Raw genomic sequence first — 18,239 nt, 5'->3', positions numbered from 1 at the left:
GTCTGCTCCACTGCTCCCGCTAAAGGCAGTTTGCACGCACCTCTTGAGAACAAAGCAGAGTCCAAAGGAGAACAGTGATCCTTGGGTGGAAATGGGGACATAGGTTGCCCGGCCTGGTAATATGCAATGATGAAAACAGCTGAAGTGCAGTAGAGGCTGCTGCCACCCTAACCCTATACCCATGGGCACCACCTCAGGGCCCACCAGCTTGTCTTCTGACCGCCAAAACCTGCATTCCTTTGCCTTGAGGCATGCTCTTGGCTGTCCAAGTGGCTAGTTCTTAAACACCAGGGCATCAATCGCCTCTGGAGGGAGTCCTCAACTAATGCCTGAAAGGTTCTGGTGAATTAATACACTCTAGCCTGCATCTTGGGTAGGGTACCTATGAGACACATGTTCCACACTGTCTCCCAGAGTTCGCCAACGTGACTAAGCTTCAGGTGTCCACAGTGGTAACTGGTTTGATAACACGACCTGTTGGCTGCTATCTCTGCCCTGTCTGACTTACCCATCTCCAGTGGGCGTTTTCTTGATCTTCCCCCTAAAATAATGTGCACTTGAATTTTCATCTTAGGGCCTGCTTTTGGGGACAGAGCTCCTATGGCAAGTGTGTTGAAGGAATATTGGGCTGGCAGCCACCCCGATCCTCAGGTTCCTCTGATATAAGAGCTCTCCGAGTCCTCTGTTTTAGAGGGACCGATGTTTCCATCCTTAAGGTCCCGAGCAAAGAATCAGAGCTGTGGGCTCTGGTCCCACTTCTTTGAGACCATCAGAAACACGACTTTAGGCACATTCCTTTCTCTCCCATTGACAGAATAAGCAAAACCACATCTTTTGCTTAAGGAGGGCAGGAAATGCAAACATAATCCCTATTAGTTTCAAATGCCCCTAAAGTCAAACTCCTGCAAGAACTCAACTAAGTAACAAAACTTAACTCCGAGAAGGGGGTCTCCCTCTAGTGCTGGGAAGAGGCAAAGATGAAGAGCTGCCACCGCCATGGTTCAAATGAAACTTTAATGAATTACCGGTGGGGATTTACAACCACAATATAGCAAAAATGAAGCAGTTATTTCAAAACCCTGCTACACAAAGAAGAGGTCTGAATTGTAACCCCCCTCAGGGCAATGTTAAATCATTTATCCTCCATGTAATGGGAATTCTGAGACACTAAGATCTTAAGCAGAAAAAGTCCACAGACAAGCTAGGTGTTGTGAAAGATGCCGCGGAAGCAACATGCCCAAGGGTCATATCTCTGAATGTTTTCCCTGCAGAAACTTGAACCTATCACCGAAGGAAGTCCTTGCTGTTATACAAGTTGAGGAAGCAGGCCTTCAAGCTTGGGGTCTATTTACAGTAAGCCATTTTTAAGGATGGACGTTCCTTTACAAATCCCCAGAAGTTACTCTTCTTAGGTTGTAGGTTTTTGCTGGGTTTCGTCTTTGCAGAGAACATCTACTTTGGGGCCCTGATTTTTGGTCAGCTTGGTTGAGGAGATGGGAAGATCTTCTATCTCAGTTCTTATGTGTGGATAGTTTTTTTGTTTTGTTTTGTTTGTTTGTTTTGTTGTTGTTTTTTTAAGGGAAAAGAACAGCAGAACTTTTCCCTGTTAGACAACCTACTCCCTTATTTATAATGCAGGACAGCAGGGCCTTGTAAGTGTATATTCTGGTTCATCTGAGGACACACGGTTGTTCATTTTAAAATTAGATTCATCCTGATTATATGAAAACAGCCTACGTGTGATTGGTCAAAACAGCAGGAAAGCATTACTCAGCACCTACTTTCTGGGCCTACGTTCTAGACTCCACTAAACTTGTAAAACACCCAGTCCCTGCCCTCTTGGAACTTGAAATCTAGCAAAGAAACATCTATTTCACTGACCAATATGAGGTTTGGACATTGGACAGTGAAGAAATATATATATAGTAAGTGACTAACCATGTAATATTACAAAGGGACAAAGGGGTGAGAAGAATTGTCATTGAAGCGGCATGTTTCATCAGGGCAGGGTTAAAGCAAATTTGGATCTCAATCTTAATTAATCAGGGCAGGATTTTGGGAGTTCCTTGAATGAAGGACATTGGGAAGCTGGGTTAAAACAGAAGCAGGGAAAAATATATTATGGATTTTAAGTGAAGAAATTTGACTGTGGACAGTAGAAAAGTATTAGAATAAGAGAGAGGAGTGCCTGCTATGAAAAAAAGGAAGAGAGGTAATCAGCTTAGGCATCATATTCAATACACATGGGAGAGTAAAATGTGTGTTCAAGAGGCTGCAGTCCCAGACAGTTAACTGAACATCTATTATTTGTATTTTCTTCAAATCCTGAGGGTTCGCTAAATTCAACAATTAACCATCAAACATATCTCTTGAGATTGAAAAATGCTAGGTCACCTATAAAAAGAAGACCATTACCGATAAACACATCATAAAACTAAACGAAGAATGACTAATGATGCAAAATGATTATGGAAATTCGTATGTTAACTCCTGGGTCTCTGTCTTTGATTTCTTGTCTTTTGGGGGAGAAATCTCTCTATCTCCAGGGTGCAGGTTTACTTCAAGACAATTGATTTTACTATTTCTGCAATAACAAAATGATAACAAAAATTGTTTTCTATGTTTTGAGCACTCACCAGGCACTAGGTACTGGCTAAGCAGTGAATAATCATTATGTCACATAATCTCCTCCACAATGCTGTGATGTAAGCACCAGTATTCTTCCTATTGCACAGATGGACGACTGAAGCTCAAAGCAGTTAAGAAACTTGCAGGAGAGACCATAGGCTAGGAAAGGGCAAAACCAGACATCCAACTCAACACCTATATGCACGTCCGGCACCCCACATCCTGATCTCTCTTGCCAATGCCTCAGCTCTCAACCAGTCCAGGACCCAGGACCCCCAGCTTTTCCCTCTGCAGACACACTTAGCCAATAAGGGTAATGGCAGGGGTGGGTGTCTCTCCTCCCTGATCTGTGACAGGACTTTAAAACAAGACATTAATGGCACCCACACTGTGAGTTACCCTGAGCCCCAAAGACCCCAGTGATGGGCCAGTAACAAGTTAGGGGTTATTCAGATAATCATCTCCTCCCTATTCTGGAATATCAAGAATTAATTAGCTGGATTCTGTACCTGAGAGGAATTTATCAGGATTAACTTCTTAATATTGCAAAATTTAATCTTCAAGAGGTTTGCAAAATACTTCACAAAAATTGGCTTGTGAAGTTGAAGACAACCCCACCTACGCTAATATAAAGGAATACAATTATTTCTTTTTTCTTTTACATGTTCTCAGCATACTTATCACTGGTTGGCGTTATTTCTTAATAATCCAAAATGTATGTGTGCTTTGCATTTCCTTACTTCTTAAAATACGACATTTTAATAATAATTAAATAATAAGGTTTTCAGAAAGGTAAAATATGCATAGGTGGAAGGAAAAGGCTTCTTTGTTCTTTTCACTTACCTCACTTTTATTATTCATGCCCCTCTTACATTTCCTTCATGGGAGGCACTTCTATAGAACACACTGAATATTTGATAAAGCGCATTTATACTTTGGGAAGAAAACAAGCAAACACCTTTTTGCTAAAAAAAAAAAAAAAAGAGGGTTCCCTATTGCAGTAAGAAATGACAAATAGGATAAATATTAAGAAAATTGGTATTTTTATCCAAGATATTATGTAATGAGTCATTTATTTAAACAGTCTGAAGTTCTGTAAGAGGATACCAGGGAAATGGCTTCAATACCTCTGTCAACACATCAACAATCAGCACTGGCTTCTGCTCTCTGATAGCTCTACTCTAAATTTTAGTTTCCTTTAAAAAAATCGGTACTATCAGGATCGATTGGCAGAGTCCCAATACTATGTGCAGGGAATGACCCACATAGATCTATTAAGGAAATAAAAATGATGCTCAAAGACTAAAAGGAAAATTCAGGTCTAGCAAGATTAAAGATGACCCCATACGAATAAGGAGGAAGTGAGGAAAGAGAATTAGGTCAGACAGGATAGTGGCACTGCACCAAAAAATAGAAATGGGCTACCTCACAGCCGTGAAGATGTTTTCATCGCTTGCCAATGCCTCCAAAAGCAGCGAGACAGTGATGTGATGAAGGCCACATAAGAATTAAAAAACAGGGTAGCACAGTATGCAAAAGACAGCTCCCTGACCACCAAATAATTCTTCTTCTTTCCCGGGGAATAGAGTCATCACTGGAAAGCTGCCACAGGGACTGTTTCCCATCCCGCTTCATTTAGGTGGGGACGTATGATTTGTGATTTATGATTTGTTTTCACCAGTGGAATTTTAGCAAAATGGTTTTGTGTCACTCTCAAGCCTGTGTGCTTCTCTACTCTCTCATTGCCTCCCTGTGGTCCGATGGAATGAAGCCAGGATCTTGGTAGCCATGAGTAGAAGATGAAGGACCCCAAGACTAAAGGCACTTGGGACTCCCTTGAACGGCTACGGAGCATAGCCACCAACCAGTCAGGGACAGCAGTTTTCAACTTCACATGACTGAAAAATAAACAGTGTTTTAGCCACTGTGTATTCTTCATTTCAAAGCGTAATGTTTTCCTAACCAATCTATGTGGCAAGAAAAATAAAGTGTCTCACTTTAAATACTGCATATAACTTATTTTTGCATGGAATTTGGTAAAATCACACACTCCTAAGGCTATAGTCATACTGCCCAATTACAAATGGCTATTGAGCACTTGAAATGTGACTAGTCAAAGTTGAGATGCGCTGCGAGTATAAAACACACACCAGATATTGAAGATTTCATGCAAAAAGTAAAACATCTCATTGATATTTTTATATGGATTACAAGTTAATAATATTGTGAATATACTGGGTGAAATAAAGCATGTTATTGAAATTGAACTCACTGGTTGCTTTTTACTCATTTATCATGTGGCTCCGGTAAAATTTCAAACTACATATGTGGCTCATGTTATATTTCTACTGTACTCCTGCTGGGCTACCAGGCAGGGGCTAGCAAATTATAACCCACCTTCTGTTTCTGTACATAAAGTTATCGTACACAGCCATGATCATTTATTTACCTATTATCTATGGCTGCTTTCACACTACAGCAGCAGAGTCGAGTAGTCTCAGTGGAGATTGTACATCTTGAAAAAGCTTAAAATACTATATGGTCTATTATAGAAAATGTTTGCCAACTTCTGAGCTAAGGATAACTTTGAGATGGTCTAATTTATCTAGATAAATTTACTGTTTTATGACTATGAAATTAAAGCTCAGATAAATCAAGAGACTTATCCAAAAATTTTTTACTCTCAATTTGGTAATATTGCCATAATATCTCATTCATTCACTCGTTCATTAATTCATCTTCTCCATCCATTTCAATTTTGATCATTAAATAAAATCGCTATCAGTCAGAAAATCAACACTTAATACTCTATAATGAATCTCAACACACCAATGTCAATGATAATTCAATGTAGTTGTTCAGAAGTATGTTTGTGTCTGACTAGGAACTGTAGACATATGTATACAATAGCAGAAAAACCCTTGAGTAATATTCAGCTATGAATAAGCTGTGAGATGGTCTTTAAGCTTTATTTGAAAACATTCTACAGAGAATCTATCATGTAATCTGCTTTCAAATTAAACTTGAAATTCTCCCAAATGTAAAGCCATCTTGCTAAAAATATTCATTATTGGAATTAACTTAGAAGAATTTTGCCACATCTTGGAGAAAGTGAAATCTGTTCCCAAAGACATCACGGCAACATGTAACTGCCTTGGTTCCGGCAGCCATCATCTCTCGGTGGATTATTCAGAGAGTCCCTAACTGGGCTTATCGTTTTCAGTCTCACTCCCACTCAAGATCTATCCCAAATAACTCTGCTAAAATAAAAATCTGACTTGCTGAACATTTAGTTTCTTCATGCTATTAAGAAAAAGTCCATCTTCCTTACTGTGGCCAGGAAAGTCTTCACCATGTGACTCCTACCTGTTCCAACAGCTTCATTTATTGTCCTCTGATATTCAAAGGATTGGGCTCCATGCAATTTCCCAAAGGTTTCATACTTTTACCCCGCTTCACACATCGGTATATGGTGTTCTTGCTGCCTGGAACTCACCGCACGCCTGACTCTGGGTTCCCACTCCACAGTGTACTTGCTCCATCACATAACTTAATATTGTAACCGCCTGTTGAGGTATTAATTCTACTGCTGCTACAATATCTAATATTTAGGAACACTTAACTGTGGGGTCAAATGCTACATGATTCCATTTAATGAAGAAACTGAGCACATGCAACAAAGCCAGGTGAAGCTAGGCTATGAATCCACACATTCCCACTCCTCAGCTCTCATTCTTAACTCTATACCAGTGGTTTGCAGTAGGGATGAGTTTGCCTCCCACAAGACATTTGGCAATATCTGGAGACATTTTTGATTGCTGCAATTGGAGCATGGGTGGGGCGGGGGGAGGGCTACTGGTGTGTAGTGGGTAGGGGCCAGTGATGCTGATAAACACAGGGCAGCTCTCCACAGCAAAGAATTATCTGGCCCCAAATGCCAATAGTTGAGGTGGGGAAACACTGCTAGAGACCAAATTAATTTCTGTAGATTGCACCAAGAGTCTCTGAGCATCTCTACAGCAAGGATTTTCAAATGGGGGCACCTGGGTGGCTCAGTGGGTTAGGCACCTGACATCCGCTCAGGTCATGATCTCACAGTTCATGAGTTCAAGCCCCACATCAGGCTCTGTGCTGACAGTTTAGAGCCTGGAACCTGCTTCAGATTCTGTGTTTCCCTCTCTCTCTCTCTCTGTCTCTGCCCCTCCCCTGCTCATACTCTCTTTCTCTCTGTCAAGAATAAATAAACATTAAAAAAAATTAAATGTTCACCATGGTGCCTTGGCACCTACCATAGAGTCTGGCACCCAGCAGATGTCCAGTGCATATATGAGATGATGGATGGTGGGAGGTGGGATAGAGGAATGAATCATATATGGATTCATGGATTGTGGGAGGTGGGATAGAGGTATGAATGCAGAGATGGAAAGATGGAGGGATGGAAGGATGGACACAGTCAGGATAAAAAAAAATAAGTTTACTCGGGGCACCCAGCTGACTTAGTAGAGCACATGACTCATGATCTTAGGGTTGTGAGTTCAAGCCCCGTGGTGGGTGTGGTGCCTACTTTAAAATAATAAGTTTACTCATTTTAAGGCTTGGTTTTTGTGACAACCTCAATAAGGATAACTAAACATATATTCTTAGCAGTAAATGAATGCATGTAGAGTTCATTCTAGAGAATGCCTTCACCTTAACAACACCTTATGTTAATGAAGCTACAGAGCACAGATCAAATTAATAAGCCAAAAGCCTAGGAGGCTTTTTTTACAGAGTCCTCAGAGGGACAAGGTGTTTTTCAAAGCCCTTCTAACTACTACACTACAGGACAAATTGATATATTCATCATCCACATAGGCCATAACTGAAATTGTTTTTAAAAAGATTTTTCTGTGTAAGGTTTCCGTGGTTCCTTTTTTTTTAAAATTAAAGGACAAATAATACAAGAATATACAACATTATACTTCCCCTTATTGTAGCTACATTTCAGATATAAACACATTATTCTAGATCTCTATCTAAATGCTAGAATTGGAGCAGAAATTATGGTGGAGCTTAGGTGACATTCAAAAAGGTAAACAAAAACACACATGGCAAAAAGAAGCCATTCTCTGGCTTATGTAAATCAGCACATCCAGATCTCAGGAATAAAGTCAAGAAAAGATATGTTTTATGAGTATAATACTTTAAAAGTAATATCAATTTAGCATAATTTTTATATCATTGCAAAAGACTTCAGCAATGGCAACATTAGTCAGTGTTGAATACAAACTCATAAGCCTTTTTTTGTGTGAAAAACATCAAGTTTCTGCTGTGGGATTGATACTGCTCCTAGGAATCAGAACTTATTATAAAATGTAGTCAGCGGTTAAAACAAATGAGACTAATTTTTTTAAGTGTAGTGCTATGAACTGCTCCTCACCACCTCTTGCACTACACTTTAGCCATTTGCGTTTTTACACACACACACACACACACACACACACACACAGAGAGAGAGAGAGAGAGAGAGAGAGAGAGAGAGAGAGAGAGAATGGTGACCAAATAAGTTTTGTTACCTGCTCTCCCTCTTGGAGATTCATAATGCACACAATCATAAACACAGTCTCTGAAAAATTCTTGTGTTAAGATGTTAAACTCAGGATTTCCCAAACATAATTGATCACGGAGTAACATAAATAAACAGTAAACAAGTAAACAGTAAAATAATATGAGGATCTGCCGAAATACTCAGGAGTATGGAGAAGGACTAAAAGTTGATGACAGGGTTTTTAGCTTGGGACATCTGCGTGACGGTGGCATTTGTCACCATGGTTTGGAAGCGAGGCATGGGAAGTACAGTTGGAGCCAGAGACAAGCGCTGCCTTTTTAACTATATATAAGAACGCGAGACACGCTTGTCACAGAGGCGGAGTCTCCATGCACAGACATGCCAGTTGCTGAGACATTTATGCACATTGGGAGTGAAATTTGAAAAAGTTGACCACCCCCAGGAACATCATGATCGTTACCATCAGTCATTGTTTTTTGAGCACCTTTTCTGTACAAGCATTGTTGAAATCTGAGAAAACAGAGACTTTCCCCTCTTAAGACTCTGAGGGGAAAGGGGGGGAAAGCATATCCGAATCATCCTGAGAACCACTGAACAACGTGCATCACAACAGTCAGAATATTCAATGGGTTCCTGAAAGTCACGATCATGCATTGTGCCACTAAAACCACGACTATCCTCTCCACTCTTCCCATCACAAACATTCCTGAACCTCCAGAGAGTCACAAAAGTGTATTTCCCAAATTAAGAAGAAGACATACCTGCTGTCAGTTTGCATTCTTTTGTCCAAACTTTTGCTTTAATCGGCTTAACACTCACGAAATTCTGAGTATTTTTTATCACAGAAGAGAAACCATGATCCACGAGGCCTCTCGTCTGGAACTAAGAAGTTGAATGAGTAATTCAGTTCAGATCAATCCTTTCCTAGCCATTACATGTTACGCTCACTCAGCACACGCACCTGTATACGTATGTTATTTTACATGGTGTTAAACTGCTGTATACACACTATATATTATAATACATGTGTTGTATGCACAGATATGTAAATGTATATGTTAGAGTGTCTATCATGATGGAAAGGCTACAGTAAACTTCTGGGGACACAGAGTTAAGGATCCTGGGTCCTAATACCAGGCTCTCCTAACTTGCCATTTGGAAGAGATATCTAAGCTCACAGGAGAGCTCAGTTTCTCACTCAATAAAAATAGTACTGCACAAGAAGACCTGCCAGCACATAAACTCTCCAAAGTCCCTTGAAATTAGGACAGTATGGACCGGACAACATGAGCACCATTCTAGCTGTCAGCTGGCCAGATGGCTGAGAGAAGCGTATGGAAATACATTACTTGTGACTCAGTGGCTTGGATATTTCCCCCCTCCCCAACTTACTTGAACATCATAATTGGCTAACGAGTTGGGGAAATTAAGGCGAAGAGTGAACATCCTTAATCAGAGACTCACTGACCTAAATAGATTCAACTTCACACTGCTTGGATACCAAGAGAACCCTGGCTGAATCCCACTGCAATATACACTAATACACACAGGCTGTAGAAACCACAAAACAATTGCCTCCTCAGATTAAAAAAATAACTTTATTTCATCTAGGGGGCCATATGAGAGAGCCCAATAAGCATATCCATTCTATCACAGCAGATACCATTTCACAATCCCTTTGTATTAATATATGCATATCGTCTTATAGGTCACTAGGATGCATGCTGACTAGTGGAACCAGGCACAAATTTTTGTAGACTGAATGGGAAATCAAATCAAATAGTCAAAATGGCTTTATTTATTTTTATTTTTTAAATGCTTTTTAATGTTTATTTATTTTTGAGACAGAGAGAGAGAGAGCTCGTGCACATGAGCACGAGCAGGGGAGAGGCAGAGAGAGAGAGAGAGAGAGAGAGAGAGAGAGAATCCAAAGCAGGCTCTTTGCTGTCAGTGCAAAGCCTCATGTGGGGCTTGAACTCAACAAACTGCAAAATACGACCTGAGCCGAAATCAGATGCTCAACCCACTGAGCCATCCAGGCACCCCATCAAATAGTGAAAATGACTTTAAATAATGCAAGAGGTTAATTTGCCATCCATTGCTCAACCAGTTCAGACACTGGCACAAGCCCTACTAGCTGTGGTATAGATATCTAATGCAATTCAGGCAGCAAACATTCAGTTTGGGCAAAACTAAGTCAAAAGATGACACTTAATACCAATAACAGAAGAGAAGGAGAAGCACCACCCCTTTACCTATTCCCACTCAGTTTTCCAACAAGTATATCCCTGTGCCCAGGTGTCAAAGTCTTTGCTAAGTGCTGGGGAGGCCAGCATGAATAAACCCATAGCCCTTCATCACACTTTAGAGGGGGAGACAGAAATGGAAACAAAACCCAAACTGCCCCGCAAGGTGATAAGAGCTATACAGACTGAAGCACACAGTATCAAGACCACCTGTTCAGAAGGTTCATGGCTATCAGGTCATTTTCAAGTACCTGGCTGTCCTGTCCTCTCAGATTGCTCTAGTCAAAAGCCTGGCTGAGACACTGGATATTTGAGAAAGTCGGCCTAAAGAACATGTTAACCATTCATTCCTCTAGGTTTTCTGAGCTCTATTTTTGCACTGGGGACAATCGCCAGAATCTCCACGGCTGAACCACAGTAGCTCAGGCTCCCAAAGATAAACTCCCACTGGGTTACTTTTCATCATTTTGTCTTCTGCATTTTTTATTCTCATAAAAGGCATGACCATATAAAGAACTTTACTTCGCATTCTGTAGAATTGAAGTTCAAGTACTGGCCATTATATGATTTGATATTTCATGGAAGTATATACTAGGTGCCAGGCACCATAGTAAGCCCTCTAGAAATGTTATATGATGTATCTGTACAACTTCAATGCATATCTGCCACCTCCAGGCCCCCTTTTTCCTGTTAACTTGGCTACCGAGAAGCTTAGAGCTAAATTAAATAAAGCAGTAAGCACTTAGGATTTCAGTTTAATGATCTTTACTCCTGTAGAAAATTTTGATCTTTCTTCCCCTACCATTTTCACAAGTCTTATCACTTTGTGGGATTTTTGCTATGCATTTATGCAGACACATTTCTGAAAGCCCATACTCTATAAACAAAAACACATTACCATAATTACCCATTGTCGTTTCCTTTTTGTCTCAGTTATCAAGAGTTTCCATGAATAGCTAATTTGGAGATGACCCTTTGGGTATCACACCTAGGTCACTTGAAAACTCAGATAATGCAATACTTCGCACAATCATCTGGTTCAGAATCTGTTTATGAAAGTGTGAAAGGAGGTAAAGGGGGAAAGTTAAATGACTTCACTTACAACACAGCGTAACCAAATGTCCAAATTTGGAAATTTGGTTATTTCCAAATCTACCCCCAAGGGCGATTTCAATCTTGTATTGTATCCTGACAGTCCCATTTTGCCCCTTCCCCAGGAACTGCTACTTGTGTAGACCAGCTTACACCACAACACGCCCTTGGTCCCCTTAGGGCTGCCAAGGCCAGAGGCACTGCCAGAACCTGCTGAGTGAGAAGGCACTGCTATCATCCAGTGATGTCGGTTCCCTGGAATTTCACTCTTAGCACTGACAATGCCTCTGGAACTCGTAAAGATTCTGCTGATACCCAGAGAGTTGAAGGTCAGTGTCTTCAGGGAATCTGGGTAACCTGTTAAGGCAAACTGCTGAGGATTTGCATGTACTCAAGGCAAATGCCCCCAGGAAGAACTTGCAGAAATAATCCTCTGCAATGTCACTATATAGAATAGAATGGGGCTAGCTTTCATCTCAAAAAAAAAAAAAAAAAAAAAAAAAAGGGTGGGGGGAAAGAGAGATAAAGATGGAACCATATATTCATGGCAAACACATATACGCAGGCACAAGTCTTGACATACCCAGTTGGTACCCACTCAGGTTGCTTAGTCACATATTTTTAGGAAGACAGTGTTTGGGTGCAACCATTGCTTTATTTAGCCAAGATTTATCCAGCTCCTACTGCGTGCCAAGCACTGTTTAAGACGCAGGAGAATCAAGAGTTAATGAGGCAGTCAAGACTCTTTTCTCCTGGACTCTACATTCTAGACGGGTATTCAACAAGTACCAAATGAAATGACAATTCAGATTGCAAAGAAGACCAAGCGATGGGGGGGGGGGGGGGGGGTTGGGGAAGAAACTAAAAACAGTATGATGGTTCTGAGAAACAATGAGTCAAGTGGTCACAGAGGGCTTTTTAAGAAGTTGACACATATTCTTACACTAGAATGACAAAAAGGAGTTCAAGAAACCAATCGCCTCACTCGGATTTCTACCAAAAGGATAAGCTTGCTAAAACAAACACACAAACAAACAAACACCAAACTTGCAATCCCACGGGTGGCTCCACACATGCCATGCTTCAAACAACTTCAAAAATTCCAGGAAAGGATAGGAATCCACAACTCTCTCTTCTCTTAAGGAAATTTTAAGAAATTACCTTTTCCCAAAAGATGTTAGATTAAAAGGCAGTTGTCTTAATTCATCACTATGACAGAATAAAGAGGCTAAAAGGAGAGAGATGGAATGCTTATTCCTCTTATAAAGCCAGTTAGTCTATAAAACAACATTCCAATGTCAATAAAATTATGCCTTTGCATTATAATGCCAACAGGAATTGCTTCATTAAAAAAATAGTTCAACAGCTATATTTAGTAGAACTTACTCTCACTAAAAAAGAAAAGCAAATCATATCTACTACCAGATGGTCCCACTTCCAATATATATATATAACTTTGAAATTCATTAAAAATAAGATTTTGACAGTATCCATTTAACGTGTACAAATAATAAATGATTGTTCACCCATGTCTTCCCATATATTACCTTCAAAAAAATCACTTACTATTGAATTTCTGTTAGACTCAATTAAAACCCTTAGCCAACTGGCGTGAAAACTCCTAAAAATATCCACGGCTCAGAATACTTTTCATCAAAACACCTTTTTCTTTAATGTTTCCTAGTCTCTGACTAGTTTCAGAATAAGAAAGGTAAGCAGAAGTGAATTAGGGAGCAGATCAGTCACCAGTGAATATTCAGAATGAATCATGGAATATGTGAACTAAAATGCAATTTTTATTACTTTGTAATCTAGCACATGCTATATATTATTACAATGTAAATAAGCAGCATAAACTAGAACAAGGCCAAATAATGTAAAGATATTGCTCAACAGGTCTACGGGATCCAATGCTTTTACCATTATAAAAATTGCTGGGCTCTGTCATCAATACACCATCCAAGGAAGGCTTAGTTTTTGAACTCCAAAACTGGTCTTTAAAACTGCATCTCACTAGCACCTAAGACCAGTAACAGGCTACAAGGAAGACTTTGTTTCAAATTTATTTACTGATGAGTAGGCACAGTGTTTCAATCTTCACAAAATCTGAACGTGTGTGGAGACGGGAGGGTGGAGAGTGTTCAACTTGTTTGTTCAGGTTCACTCTTTTTCTTTGCTTCGGCTTAGGAATTGTTATGCTTCTAGACTCTTTTTGTAAAATTTCCCATTTGGGGACAAGTATACACTTAACCTTTAATAAATTAAAAAAACAACAACGACAACAACATCCTATGTGCCCTCCCCTCCAACAAATCAGAAGGCTTAAGAATTAGCACTAATAATCCTACAATGGTCATTGGGAAATCCTCCTCCAAAATGACAACTGCAGCTAAGAAGGACGCGATCTACTAGGGTTAAAAAACAAAAAAAAAACAAAAACCAAAAAACAACTCCCCCAAATGAGTCCTCCTCGGAAGGGGGCTGGAGGCCCGGGGGAGGAGAGCGCAGCTGGCACAACTCCTGGTTACCAGAACCAACTCGAGGCGACCCAGAGGAAGATGCTGCGTCAAAAGAAGAGCGAGGCAAAGAAGCGCGCGACCCAGCAGGGAGGCGAAATCGCCACCGAGTCCCCGAGGAGGCGGGGAGAAGCCAAGCCGCCAGGCACCGGCCACGGCGCACGCCAACATTCAAGATTATTCTCCCTTCCAAACCCCGGAGTTCCGGAGCAGGAGAAAAAGGGGGATGGGGGGCACCCACAGTCCCTTTAAACCGCCTCCCCGCTCCCCGCCCCCCCCCCCGGTGTCTGCCAACCTTTTCCGAACCCCCGTGTCACAGAACTTCCTCATCATGGAAACTTCCACTCGGTTCGGCGCTAAGGATGCCAAACTCCATTTCACAAGGAGCCTGTCAACAGCTGGGCTTGGGGGTTTGAGGAACAGAGCGGCTGCGATTGGAGGGGGCCCCCAGACACCCTGCTCCGCCACTGCCCACGCTGGGGCTCCCCGACTGCCGCCGCGCTGTGCCGGAGCACGAGGGGCACCTCCTCCCGGACCCGGGGTGCAGAAGCCCCGCGGAGGCAGGTAACACGGCGGCTGACACCCTCCACCCACGCCCGCCCGCGCGCCCGGCTTCGCCGCCCGCACCCCTCAGGCTCCCGCGACACCCCCGCCGCCAGCCGGCCCACCCTTCTGGACAGTCGGAACTGCCGCCCCCTCCCCCCCTCCCCCCCACGCCCCCGCCTCCGCGCGGTCCTCTCGCCAAATTACCAGTGCCCTCCAGACGGTTGGGTTGAGCGCCCCTGCCCGGGGAAGGCAGCCTGCGGGCGCTTGCCCCGAGCCCGGGGAACAGAAGGTCTCCTTTCCAAGCGCACTCACATTATTCATGCAAAGTTAATCCCCGCCGCGTCACGGCCGCCCGCCCGAGGATGTGCGCCTTCCTTGGCCAAGCCCCGCAGTCTCCACCCTCCTCCGCCCCCTCCTCCCGGCGGCGGGGTCCCGGGGAGCGCCGGCGACGGGACGTCGCGCGAGTCCTGCAAAATGTCAACTCCTTGGGCGAAGAGAGGCGGCCGCCGCCAGGGCCGCGCCGGCCCTCCCCGGCCACTCCACTTTTATAGGCGTAGGAAGCGAGTGTGGTCCGGGCACCGGAGTCCCCGCCTCTCCGGGCCCCCCTCGCACCCGGCCCGCCCCGGCCCGCTCCCGGGGCACTGCCTTACTCCGGGCCCGGGGCGCCCGCGCCGCGCCGCGTCCGCGAACCGGTGACCTGGTTTCCCCTCCAACCCTCGCGGCGGTCCTACTCGCGCGGCGGCGGCGGCCAAGAGCAAGCAAACCCGGCTCCGCCAGGGGCGCAGCGAGGAAATGGCCTCCCAGACGCTCGCGCCGCCGCCGCCGCCGCCGCCGCCGCCGCCGCCGCCGCCGCCCAGGGGCCGCCAGGATGGCACCCGACGCCCCCCGCCGGGCTCCGGGGGGGGGGGGGCGCTCAGAAGTGTCCGCCGCTGGGCGCTCGCGGACCCCTACCCCGCAACCCACGCGCGCACCGCCCCAGGCCGGCCGCCTCCGCACCTGCCTCCCCAGGTTCGGGCGCTCCCTCTCCTCCCAGTCCCGGCCGTGCCCTCCTCCCAGGGTGCCCTTCCCAGGGTGGCGATGTTGCGGCGGTTTAGGCGGCCGCGCGTCCACCCACCCGGCGGCTTGCGCACCGAGGTTCGGGTTTGGACGTCATTCCTCTGGTAGGCGAAGAGGAAGAAACGGGGGACGAGTGACAAGGAGGCGGGGGGACCTTCCAGAAGCACGGGCTTTTCTCTGCCCCGAAGGACCAGTGTGACCCCTGCCAGCGCGCTCCTCTCCCTTTTTTCCAAACCACTTGTGGCGCGTGTCCGGCGGACAGAGCGCTCTGGCTCCTCCTGGGGCCTCCCACGGGCCGGGCTGTCTGGAGTTCCCTTCACATCACCCGGCCCCCGCCTCCCTGCTCCCTCCCTCCCCCCCATAATTTGGAAAATACCTGGCCTGCTTTTGAGGGAGACACCCCTCCGCATAATTATGCATATCCTGGGAGATGTGTGCAGAGTTGAGACACTCCACAGGTTCCAGAAGGGCTGCCCTATTAATTTGCCTTGGCCCTGGGTATGTACAAATAAAACCCGGAAGACAAAAATAATGTATACTCTTGCAGCGTTCTGCCCCAGGCAAGTAAGAATTTCTGAACTGCCCCCCATCCTCCACCTCAAGTGTTGAAAGCCCAGGGTTCAGGTTAGGAGAAAATGAAGCGGGCAGCTGCATTCTGGGCTTGAAGAATGCTTGTAAAAATACGGAGTGCCCAAAATGCTAAAATGCAGTCGGTACGAAGGTATACTTGCAGCAAAACTATTCTGACGACAGGGTACAATTATTTTCTTATATTAAAAACAATCCCTACTTCATTATTGAATAAACGTATATATTGAATATACGTTTATTCGTACAACAATGGGATAGAGCTATGACGGTCTGTATCCTCAACTGTCTGAACAACGTATAGATGATTTATTGCAGAGCTTTCCAGATTTCCAGCCGGTGACGTGGGATTTAATTCCAGCTTCTTGTGAGCATCCCACGGAAGAGGGCGAGGAGCCACCACTCTGGCTAGCAGCCTTAACAGCCACAACTGTCCAGAAATTCGGGAACTGTTGCCTGCGCCTGGACGCACGGTGTTTCAGGTGCTTCCAGAGAGAAAGTCGCAGACGCCAAGGCTCCCTGGCGAGAGGGAGGGGCCTCCCCGTCAGAATCCACGGACCTTAAATCCCCTCGGTTCTTGGCGATAAATCCTTGCTGTAGTTTATTTTTCACTCGTGATAAGGCTATATACCATAGGCTTTGCAGGTTTTGTAGCTGGATAGAAGTTGTTCTCCCTTGCAGGGAAGTTCCTGGGCTCTGCTCCAGTGCTGCCCCGGGATGTTTTGGTTGCTTTGGAGGAAAGCTGCGGAGTCTGCACCGTTTGTTCCAAATAGGCGGCCCCCTGGTGGCTAACTGTGGGTGAAAAATCAGGCCACTGAGGAAAAAGCTTGGCTTTGACAGGCCACTACAGTTGACAGCCGGGTCTGCGCAGGGGCTATTGAGACATGCGAACGACTTTGTAATGGGGGGTTGGGGGGGGGCGGGGCATGATGCGAGTCTTCCTTCACAAAGGTGAATAATAGGCCCTGAAGCCTAATGGGACTTTGAATTTATTTTTCCTCTTCCTGAGTGTAACTTGGAGCTAGATTCCATCTTAAGAAGGAAAACATCACACGGAGAATGAAGTATAACAAACACTGTTGCTCCCCTTTGTTCAAATGGCTTTGCTTTTCTGATCTCATTTTGCCTGGAAACTTTCGAAATAAAAAGTAAATTACAGCATTAAATAAATAACATGGCATTATTCAAACAATTCATGAGACTATGATTGTAACAATGTTATATGACAATGGGAGAAGGCAATTTTAATGCAACGTTATTGAAACAACATGAATTATGAAGGATTCCATGAATTGGCCCTCTGAGGGCCGATTCCATGATGGCAAACAAGGATTGCTCTTATGTTTCACAAGGGGGCCAATAGAGCAATAGTTTTATGGGGACCTGACTGAAGGCAAAAATAATATTCAAACTTTAGACCATATGGCCCCTGTTCCAGTCTAGCTGATTTGAGAGGGCACATCAAACCTGTTTTCACGACCCATGCTCACATGCCACTGATAGACATCCTCATTACCAGGGTCGACAAATTTCAAGTTGCTGCCTTGGTTCAAGGAAGCCATTCATTCATATATTCATTCATTCATTCATTCATTCATCCACCGCTGGGGTAAGAAGATAAATGAAGTGTAAAGTCAACAGAACTGGGATTACACTGAAGCCACTGAGGCCAGTGGTGCAAATACAGGGTCTGAGCCTGTCTTTATTTAAAGTATTGATGTATTGTTCATCATGGATGATTGTTACGTTAATTTTTATCTTAAAAATAGTACATTAAAACACAGTTTCTCTTTATTACATTTTTTGATGCCCCTTAAATTTTGCACTCAAGGAAAGTGCCTCGCATGCCTCACCCAAGCCCTCATCCTTCTGTGCCTTCAATAATACCAAAGTCTAATCAGAAAAGTCAAATTCAAATAGATTTGCTCAGGGTCAAAGATAATTAATATATAGTAAGGAACTTTACGTCAGGGAGTTAGACATGGCAGGGAGTTGTGAGAGAAGGGGAAAGAAATCAAG

The 18,239-nt window shown here is 44.0% G+C and overlaps 1 protein-coding gene across 10 annotated transcripts in view; it reads right to left on the bottom strand.

Moving 5' to 3' along the window:
- The window catches only part of THRB (thyroid hormone receptor beta), a 390,903-nt gene extending 374,870 nt beyond the window's left edge, over window positions 1–16,033 (bottom strand). For 5 of the 10 annotated variants that reach the window (XM_058729731.1, XM_058729730.1, XM_058729741.1 and 2 more), the window contains exon 1: window positions 14,781–15,138. The gene's annotated coding sequence lies outside the window, so the exon portion shown is untranslated. Of the gene's footprint in view, window positions 1–14,780; window positions 15,141–15,226; window positions 15,343–15,572; window positions 15,651–16,008 lie in introns of those variants that run through there. The other 5 variants (XM_058729739.1, XM_058729736.1, XM_058729734.1 and 2 more) reach the window with 5 other exon arrangements.
- Window positions 16,034–18,239: the final 2,206 nt, after the last annotated feature.

This window comes from Neofelis nebulosa, chromosome 5, assembly GCF_028018385.1.
Source record: "Neofelis nebulosa isolate mNeoNeb1 chromosome 5, mNeoNeb1.pri, whole genome shotgun sequence".
NCBI classification, from domain to species: Eukaryota; Metazoa; Chordata; class Mammalia; order Carnivora; family Felidae; genus Neofelis; species Neofelis nebulosa.
The sequence above is the reverse complement of the archived record's forward strand: the minus strand, read 5'-3'. Positions and strand labels throughout refer to the sequence as shown.